The sequence below is a fragment of the Galeopterus variegatus genome, unplaced genomic scaffold (assembly GCF_000696425.1).
Source record: "Galeopterus variegatus unplaced genomic scaffold, G_variegatus-3.0.2 Scaffold344, whole genome shotgun sequence".
Classification (NCBI taxonomy): Eukaryota; Metazoa; Chordata; class Mammalia; order Dermoptera; family Cynocephalidae; genus Galeopterus; species Galeopterus variegatus.
The window spans coordinates 611,081-619,283 of record NW_007726455.1 but is presented as its reverse complement, the minus strand read 5'-3'; the positions used below and the strand labels follow the sequence as shown (position 1 = coordinate 619,283).

Here is an 8,203-nt window from a genome sequence, read left to right as displayed (position 1 = left end):
GGCGGAAGGCGCTCAGCGCCCAGTCGCTTCGCCGACTACTTTGTCATCTGCGGGCTGGACACCGAGACCGGGCTGGAGCCGGACGAGCTGTCGGGTGAGTGCCCGCCCTGCCCGGGGCTGCTTCCCCGCGCCCGCCGAGGCCAGCGACCTCCGAGGACACCTCCCACTAGCCCCGCTTTGTCCCGGGAGCGGGCGGGGGTAGGTCGGGAGGACTCAGGACGGGCGCGGGCGAGGGGGCGTTGGGCTGGAGGAGGGGAAACGGGATGAGGGGCTCTGAGCCGTGAGGGGTTCAGCCCTCCGGCCCCCTGCGCTGTGGCCATGTCGTCGGCAAGAGGGAAGGGTTGTGCGTTCTCAGTCTGGTGTGGGTTGAGTGACTTTATAAAATAAAGGGAAGCTTGTCCTCCAACACCCTTTAGATAGGGAAGAAGGCATCCCACGTCCTAGTGAAAGTAAGTTCCACTCAGACTTTAAAAAAAAAAAAAAAGGCAAAACAAAAACTTGGTGAGTTTATCTGGCCACTTCCCAAGAAGCCTGTGGTATCAGTTCCTCAAAACCGTTATAACCCAGCCCTGGGCTGGCCCCCCTGGATTTTCCTACAGATTGCAGCTCTGCCCATCTGGATGGGACATGAAATAGTAAAGTGAACTTGGGCCGCACCAAGAAGGGTGGGAACTCCCTTGGCATTAGAGAGGGCTTGTATCCCGGGGCTATGCCTTTTATGAAAAGTAATTTATGTCCTTTGTTAGGGCAGAGTCATTTGTGAATAAGAGGGCAGCATCCTAGTTGGATAGGCTGGGTTGTGTTGTCATGCTTCTCAAGTTATCTTTTAAAGGGGAAGTGGTGGGGGAGTAAAGAGGGGGACCTGACCAGATTTGGCACTCATTGCAGAAGTATATCAGAATTATAAAATCCCCGTGAGTTCCATCGCACCTCGTTGGAGCCTTTGAATTGCAATAGTTTTGAAAAAGTTTTTGTCTGGAGTGTCCAGTTAGCGGGTTTCAAGTGGGTGGAGGTTTGTTGTGTTATACTTTAAGGTTATGTCATCTGATTTGATGAGGGAAACTCCTTTCCACTTTTCTATCATGATGTGTTCACTGTAAAGTTTTTCTCCTGAAAGTGATTATCCTGTTGACTAATTTTACTTTGCTTCAGAGATGACAGTACAAGTGTTTTTTGTTTTTCTTTTCTTGGTCACCAGAAAAATTCCAGTGTTTCTTACGAAAAAAAATTAGGTGCACACTTTAAATGATAAAAATTAACTGTCTTTAAAAAAAATGGTAAGTTGATGTGTTAAGAATGCCAGAAAAAAAAAAAATGCTGTTTCCTCAAGTTAATTAGCAGGTGGAGAAAAAAATCATGAACAGTAATATAATTTATATTAGGCCTTTTGTTGGTATAGCTTTATTGTTTGAGGTTCACTTTCTTAGGTCTTCAGATTCTTATAATATAGATGTTAATTTTTCATCTGTTTCATAGGTATTAAGTTTGTGACTTTGTGATGTAGTTGTTGGAATTTAGGTCAAGGTTTTGCTGCTGGAAGGGACCTCAGAGAGGAAAATGAGGCAGAGGAAGGACAGTAAGGCCTACGTCCTGCTAAGTTTTTGACTCTTAAGAGGTCTAGTGCTCTTGTCATGACACTAAACTGCATTTCATTGGCCTGGCTGGTGGCCTTTAGAAAACACTAACATGTTGAGAAAGATTAAAAATAACAGTTCTTTTTGATAAAAGAATCGTTTAGGTGTTAGAATAAACTAGTATTATTTTTATTCTGTGCTTTCGAGTGTTTGTTAAATTGTATAGATACTTGGCTTTAGAAAATGAATAGAACAGTTTGTGAATGATAAAACATAAGAATAAAGCTGGGAAGTTACTGTTAGTGAGAGCATGAGTTTTGCTCTGCTATTGATTATCTCTGTGACTGGGAGCAAGTTAGATAACCTTGCCAGTGTCTTCATCTATAAAAAACAGAATGTAAATGAAAAGCATCTCATCGAGTAGATGTTTTAAAAAAGTCTTTCAACATTTCATTGAAAGGGAAATGTTATTCTCTTTAAATGAATACCTGTTAATTATTTAGCTTTTCAGCAAGCTGAAATTATACCCCTGTGAAAGCTTATTGGGAGAATAAAGAAAGGGGGATTAGTTGTATAAACTGTGTAAGGAAAGATTCTTTCTGTCTTTTAAAATGTGGTTGCAGTAGTGGAATACTAAGACCACTTATCCAGTAAGTGGCTTTTATTAGGATAGACACTGATTGAGGAATTATTTTTTCTACCGCTTCTGGTGGGTTCATAGGAGGAATCTAGACTATCTGGAGAGAATCTTTGAATAAAACAAAACAGAATACAAATAACTCTATGTGTGTCCATGCTGAGGCTCTCCAGGGTGTATTTTCTCCTTGCAGCCTGCCTTATAGCTCCCAAACCGATGAGGTCATAGTCAGTGAAACTACAGGAAATTGTTTTTTTTTTTTTCCGAAACTACAGGAAATTGTGAATTGCCCCCAGGTTCTCTAGGGAGTACTGAAGAGTATATGTTCTCTCCAGTGAAATTGAGTGATATACCTCAGGTAGCTTTTAAACTCTTAAAAAGTGGACCCAGAACAGGCAAATTAAAGATGCTCAGTGTTCCTTCTTGTTTTGTGGAGAAGGCTCAGTTCCTCCCTGCAACAAGCATAGAGCTTGTTGTGTTGAATAGACACAGGTCACTGATTTTATAGGAGTTTCTCCCTGTCACTTCTTCCCCTTTCTTGCAGACTCAAACATTTAGGCAAGTCATGTAACTGTTGTGCAAGGAACTGAGGAAGGTGTGAAAATTAATTTTGTTTTCTCTTTGGTTGAGGAAGTACCTTGGGTTGGAAGGAGAGGAACATAACCTATGGGTGAGGCACAAATCTAGCCAACTTTGGGAAATGGTATCTGCTTGTTGGCTTTTTGAGCTTGTCAGTTAGATAAGCAAATGTGGAAGAAATCCTTCTGATTTATGTTTTCCATTATTTTTAGCCCATCCTAAGAGGGAAGGCAAATGGTACTAGAGTACAGTTCCTCTTTCCACCTCTTTGATGGGTGGATGCCCTGAGGATCTTCATTTTCCTTGTTTCTTCTCTTTTTTTCCCCTGTTTCTTCTTATGGTCATCACTAGGTGACTGCTGGAGAAGGCTTTACCATGAGGTGGGATTCCTGAGTTTACTTTCTCTATCTCTGCTTGAGAGTTAAGGTTCCAGAATGCTTGTGGCCTGTTTCTTTTCTTTTTTTTTTTTTTGGCGCTGGCCTGTACAGGGATCTGAATCCTTGACCTTGGTATTATAACACCATGTTCTAACCAACTGAGCCAACCCACCAGCCCCTAACCTGTTTCTTACCTTGGAATCTATAAGTTCTTCTGAACTGACCTGCACACCCAGCATTGAGATGTATGTACCCTAGGTTCTTTCATCCATTACTCCAATTCTCCCAGGCTCTGTGCAGACGGCATTACTGAGAATTGAAGAGAAGGGTCTGGGGATAAGGATAGGTGGGAGATTGGCCAGTGTCCTGTACAGATTTACTTAGAACACTGACAATATACTGAAATAGTCTCTTAATGTCACCCTTAGAAGAGAAAAAGTACTGACTTTCCAAGAAAGCAGGAGGAGTAGTCCGATCGTACTTCTTAACTGTGTTGAGCAATGAAATTACAACTTCAGAATCTTGGAATGTCAAACATGGATGCACCCTTGAAGATTGTATAACCTTCTGGTTTTACAGATAAGGAAACTGAGGCCCTGAGAAAGTTGGAGAATATTTGTCTCCCTTGCTGCATTTCATTCTTCTTTTCTGCTACTTGAGTGATGTTTTGCATGCTTTGCAATAATCTGATGAGTAAAGGGGGACAAGTAAGATATCTTTCTTAAGGGGCAGGAGCAGAATTATGGCAGTTTTTTCTAGTCTAGGTTTCTTTTTCATGTTAAGAAAGAATACTGTGTATGATTATCATTAGGGATTTTTTTTTAGCTGTACCTTTTGATATAATTTCATGCTTAGAACATTAACATGAGTAGAACAAAGAACTCCAGTACATCCTTTAGCCAAATTCAATGATTGTTCAACATTTTGCTCTATTTGCTTTATCACTTACATGTGTGCTCAATTTTATTGAGATGTAATTCACATACCATACAATTCACCTATTTAAAGTGTACAATTCAGTGATTTTTAGTATATTCATGGAATTGTACAATCATCACTACAGTCAGTTTTAGAATATATTTATCTCTCCCTCCAAAACCTGCACCCGTTAATAGTTACTCCCCATTTTTTCCCAACCACCTATACCCCAGCTCTAGGCAACAACTCATCTACGTTCTATCTCTATAGATTTGCCTGTTTTGGACATTTCGTAAAAATAGAATCATATAATATGTGATCTTTTATTACTGGGCTTTTTCACTTAGCATAATGTTTTCAAGATTCATCCATGTTGTAGCATGTATCAGTACGTCTTTCCTTTTTATGCCTGAATGCTATTCCATGGTACGAATATACCATGTTTTATTTATCCATTCGTGGATGGACATTTGGGTTGTTTCCATTTTTTGATTATTATGAATAATGCTGCTTTGAACATTTGTGTACATGTTTTTGCGTGGATATATGTTTGCATTTCTCTTGGCTGTGTACATCGGAATGAGATTGCTAGGTCATATGGTGACTCTGTGCTTAATCATTTGAGGGACTGTTGGCCAGTTTGTTTTCCAAAATAGCTGCAACAGTCTATAGCTGTGCACCAGGGTTCCACTTCGGCCGTATCTTCACCAACCCTTAACTATCTGTCTTTTTTTTTTTTTTTCTTTTTGTCTTTTTTACTGACCGGTAACGGGATCGCAACCCTCGGTGTTGCGCACCTTTCCAGTGTGCCACTGGGCCGGCCCAACTATCTGTCTTTTTTTTTTTTTCTTTTTGTCTTTTTTACTGACCGGTAACGGGATCGCAACCCTCGGTGTTGCGCACCTTTCCAGTGCGCCACTGGGCCGGCCCAACTATCTGTCTTTTTGATTATAGCCATCCTAGTAGGTGTGAAGTGATATCTCATGGTTTTGATTTGCATATCCCTATGGCTAAGAAGGATGTCTTATTTAAAAGAAAAAAAAGGCTATTCCTCCCCAGAGATGAAGCAGCTATAAAAAATTTGATAGCCAGTTTCAAACTGAAACTAAACTTAATTTTTATCTTTATCTAACTGTCTGGTCAATTCTGGGCACATTAGCTTATGGTCATTTTGTAAAGGCATCTCTTGTTCTGAAACCCAAATTCCTAGCTGCAGCAAAACTCAAATCCTGATGGCTTACTTCAGGCATCTGTGCATACTGCCAGAAGTCAAGGCTGCTGTAGTAGGGGGAGATTTCCTAAGTTAGGTCATGTGTTTTTTAAGGCAGAACAAGTTAAGAAGTCAGGAAAAGAGACCAACACACAGAAAACAATTACAGAGCATCCCAAGGAAGTTTAAAATCTATGCCAAGTTTAGTTGGTGAGACTGTATTCTTAGAACATAACAGAATTCCGCTTGACTCACACAGGTAGGGAGAATCACATTGAAAATAAGTGGATTTTACTTTCATGACATTGGGGTCCTACTCTTCTCTTCTTAGGGGGAAATCCTGAGTCACAGTGTTTGATACTTAAACCAAATTCTCATAGATTCTGCTCAGCCCTTCCTTCCTTCCTAGAGTAAAAATAAAGTTTTCTTTGCCTAAGGGCTCCTTTGGCAACACCCTTTTCTAGTCCTATATTCTTTTATAACCTTGTTTTTTGGCTAACTCTCGTGGAAGGTGTACTTGGGTGTGGCTCAGCTCCTCAGTTCCTGTTGCTATCCCTGGAGTTGAATTACTGTCAGGTGGTCTTTGAGGTCTCTCAGGAACCTGGATACACGTGAGGGAACCTGGGTACACATGAAGGAACTTTATGTTTTAGGTTCCTGCTATGATATGGCATAGGATACAATGAGAAAGAGAAAGGCTTGCCTTTCAGAAGCTGGATTGTGGAATTCAATGATTAAACACAGGCTGTCATTGCCAGATTTTAAGTTATTAAATGATGCAGATATTAGTCAAATGCTCATGTTCCAGATGTCCTGCAATTGCTGATCTTAGTTTGAAGTACATAGAACGCTGGGGAGAGTCTGTGAGTGGCAGAGTCCTGTCATGGCAGAAAATAAGAGTATGTGCCAGATCTCAAGCTCTTTTCAGTATGCTCCCAGGGAATCAGTGCAATTCCAAGAAATAAGATGGGAACAGGTATAGTTTAGACCATCGCATTTCTCAAAGTTTATACTTAGTATATTTGCTTGGTTGTCGTCCATGGGATTTCTCATAGTTTCCTGTTAAAGAGAACCAGGTTAGTTGTTTTGCTGCTGCTGCTGTTAGTGTGATTGCTAAGTCAGGTCAAAATTTTGCTAGGCCACCTGTGGTCTACTGAATGAAGTGAACTAGCTGGGTTAGGCCCAAATGCTTTCATGGAATGTTGAGAGGCCTGAGCAAGTGAGAATGTCTGTGGAGGTTCCTCTCATTCAGCTTCATTTTTCTGTTATTGTACGATTCCTTGATTTCTAAACTATTCCCAGCTGGCAAAACATAATATGAGTGTGCATTTGTTTATATTGGTCACAGAATCAAAAAATGTCAGAGACAGAAATCAGAGATAGTTGAGCCACCAATTTTGACATTAATATTTGTAAATGACTTTATAGTTTTGCAATGTACTTTTAAACCATTTTTAATTTTTTCAGCCCTACTGAAATAAAATTTTTTTGTCCAATGTCACCTAGCAAGTTAGAAAGAACTGTTAGAATCCAGGTCTTCTGGATTCTGCTTTTTCACCATTGATGAGTTTTTTTGTGTGTGTGTTATAGATGTGGGGAAATTGAGGCAATGGCTTAATCACTGAATAGCAGAGTTGTGGTGTGGCCTCTTTGTGGTTAAGTTCCCAACCAACATTGCAGTAGAGGAGCTGTGTCAAGGGAGAAGGCAGATCACTTGTTTTCTGAATTGTAGTCACGTCTAGTTGTTGTTTTTCCTTTCTCCCCAATCTTTGACAGTGCTGGAAATGTTTTTCTTAGACCAAATAGTTACTAGGGCTTTGCTTCTAAGAAGCTCTCTCTCTCTCTCTTTTTTTTTTTGGCTGTTACTGGATGTTTTATGGTTTTTGCCTGAGGTCTGTTTTCTTTGAAGAAAAAAAAAATGATTTGCATTTTCTAACCTCAGAGATCCCTCAGTGTAGACTGTAGTTTGCATCTTTTGTGATTGTAGTTTGGGGGCTGGCTGCAACTTCCCATTAATCATATTTTTATAATGAAGGGATATGGAAAGCAACCAAGAAATTTTTTGGATTTTCAAAAGTATGAAGACAGAGGAGGAAATGACTTAGAAATAATAATCACAGGCCACGATTTATAGGACAATAAGTGGATAAACCCAATGTATAGCAAATTACACACATTTTTGTTACAATACATTAGAATTACTTTTCAGAAATATCACAGGACTTGGTTCTTTTCTGAAGTGTATTATCTCTGATGCTCTTTTCTTTCTTTGTTTTTGTAGTTTTAGAATAATAGCTCTCTAGCAATATTGTAGCCAGTTATGAAGGTACGTGTTAATTTTAGGGTCTGTTGTTATATTGTTGAAGAAAACCAGCTATTTTATTTTGGGTAAGTTAGGTGTCTCTTTTCTTATTTTTCCCAGAGTCTTTATTTAACAGTGACCATTAAAAACATTCATAATTTTTTTTCTGATTATAAAAGCCATAGGTCTTTATAAAAATTCAAACATTATAGAACTATGTTATAAACTTATCTTGTCCCAGAGTCAGCTAGGCAAATTTCTTAGCCAAGCACTGCTAGATGACAATGTTTTATATAGTAGGTGCTTGATGAAGATTTGTTGTATTAATTATGAAAAGATACAGGCTTCCTATTCAGATTTTCAAAGAATTGTATGTGACCATGTTTTCTTTCTTTTCTTTTTTTTTTTAATTTTTATTTTTAATTTATTTTTTTCCGATATACAATGTGGTTGATTATTGTGGCCCATTACAGAAACCTCCCTCCCTCTTCCCTCTCCCCCCTCCCACCCAACAATGTCTTTTCTGTTTGCTTGTAGTACCAACTTCAAGGAATTGTAGTTGTTATGTATTCTCCCCCCCCCCCGGTTTTGTGTGTGTGTGTGTGT

At 39.5% G+C, this 8,203-nt stretch overlaps 1 protein-coding gene across 3 annotated transcripts in view; it reads left to right on the top strand.

The window, feature by feature from the left end:
• The first annotated feature begins 6 nt into the window (after positions 1 to 6).
• The window catches only part of DENND5A (DENN/MADD domain containing 5A), a 103,647-nt gene continuing 95,450 nt past the window's right edge, over positions 7 to 8,203 (top strand). For 2 of the 3 annotated variants that reach the window (XM_008567787.1, XM_008567789.1), the window contains exon 1: positions 7 to 94. The gene's annotated coding sequence lies outside the window, so the exon portion shown is untranslated. The remainder of the gene's footprint in view (positions 95 to 8,203) is intronic. The other variant, XM_008567788.1, reaches the window with a different exon arrangement.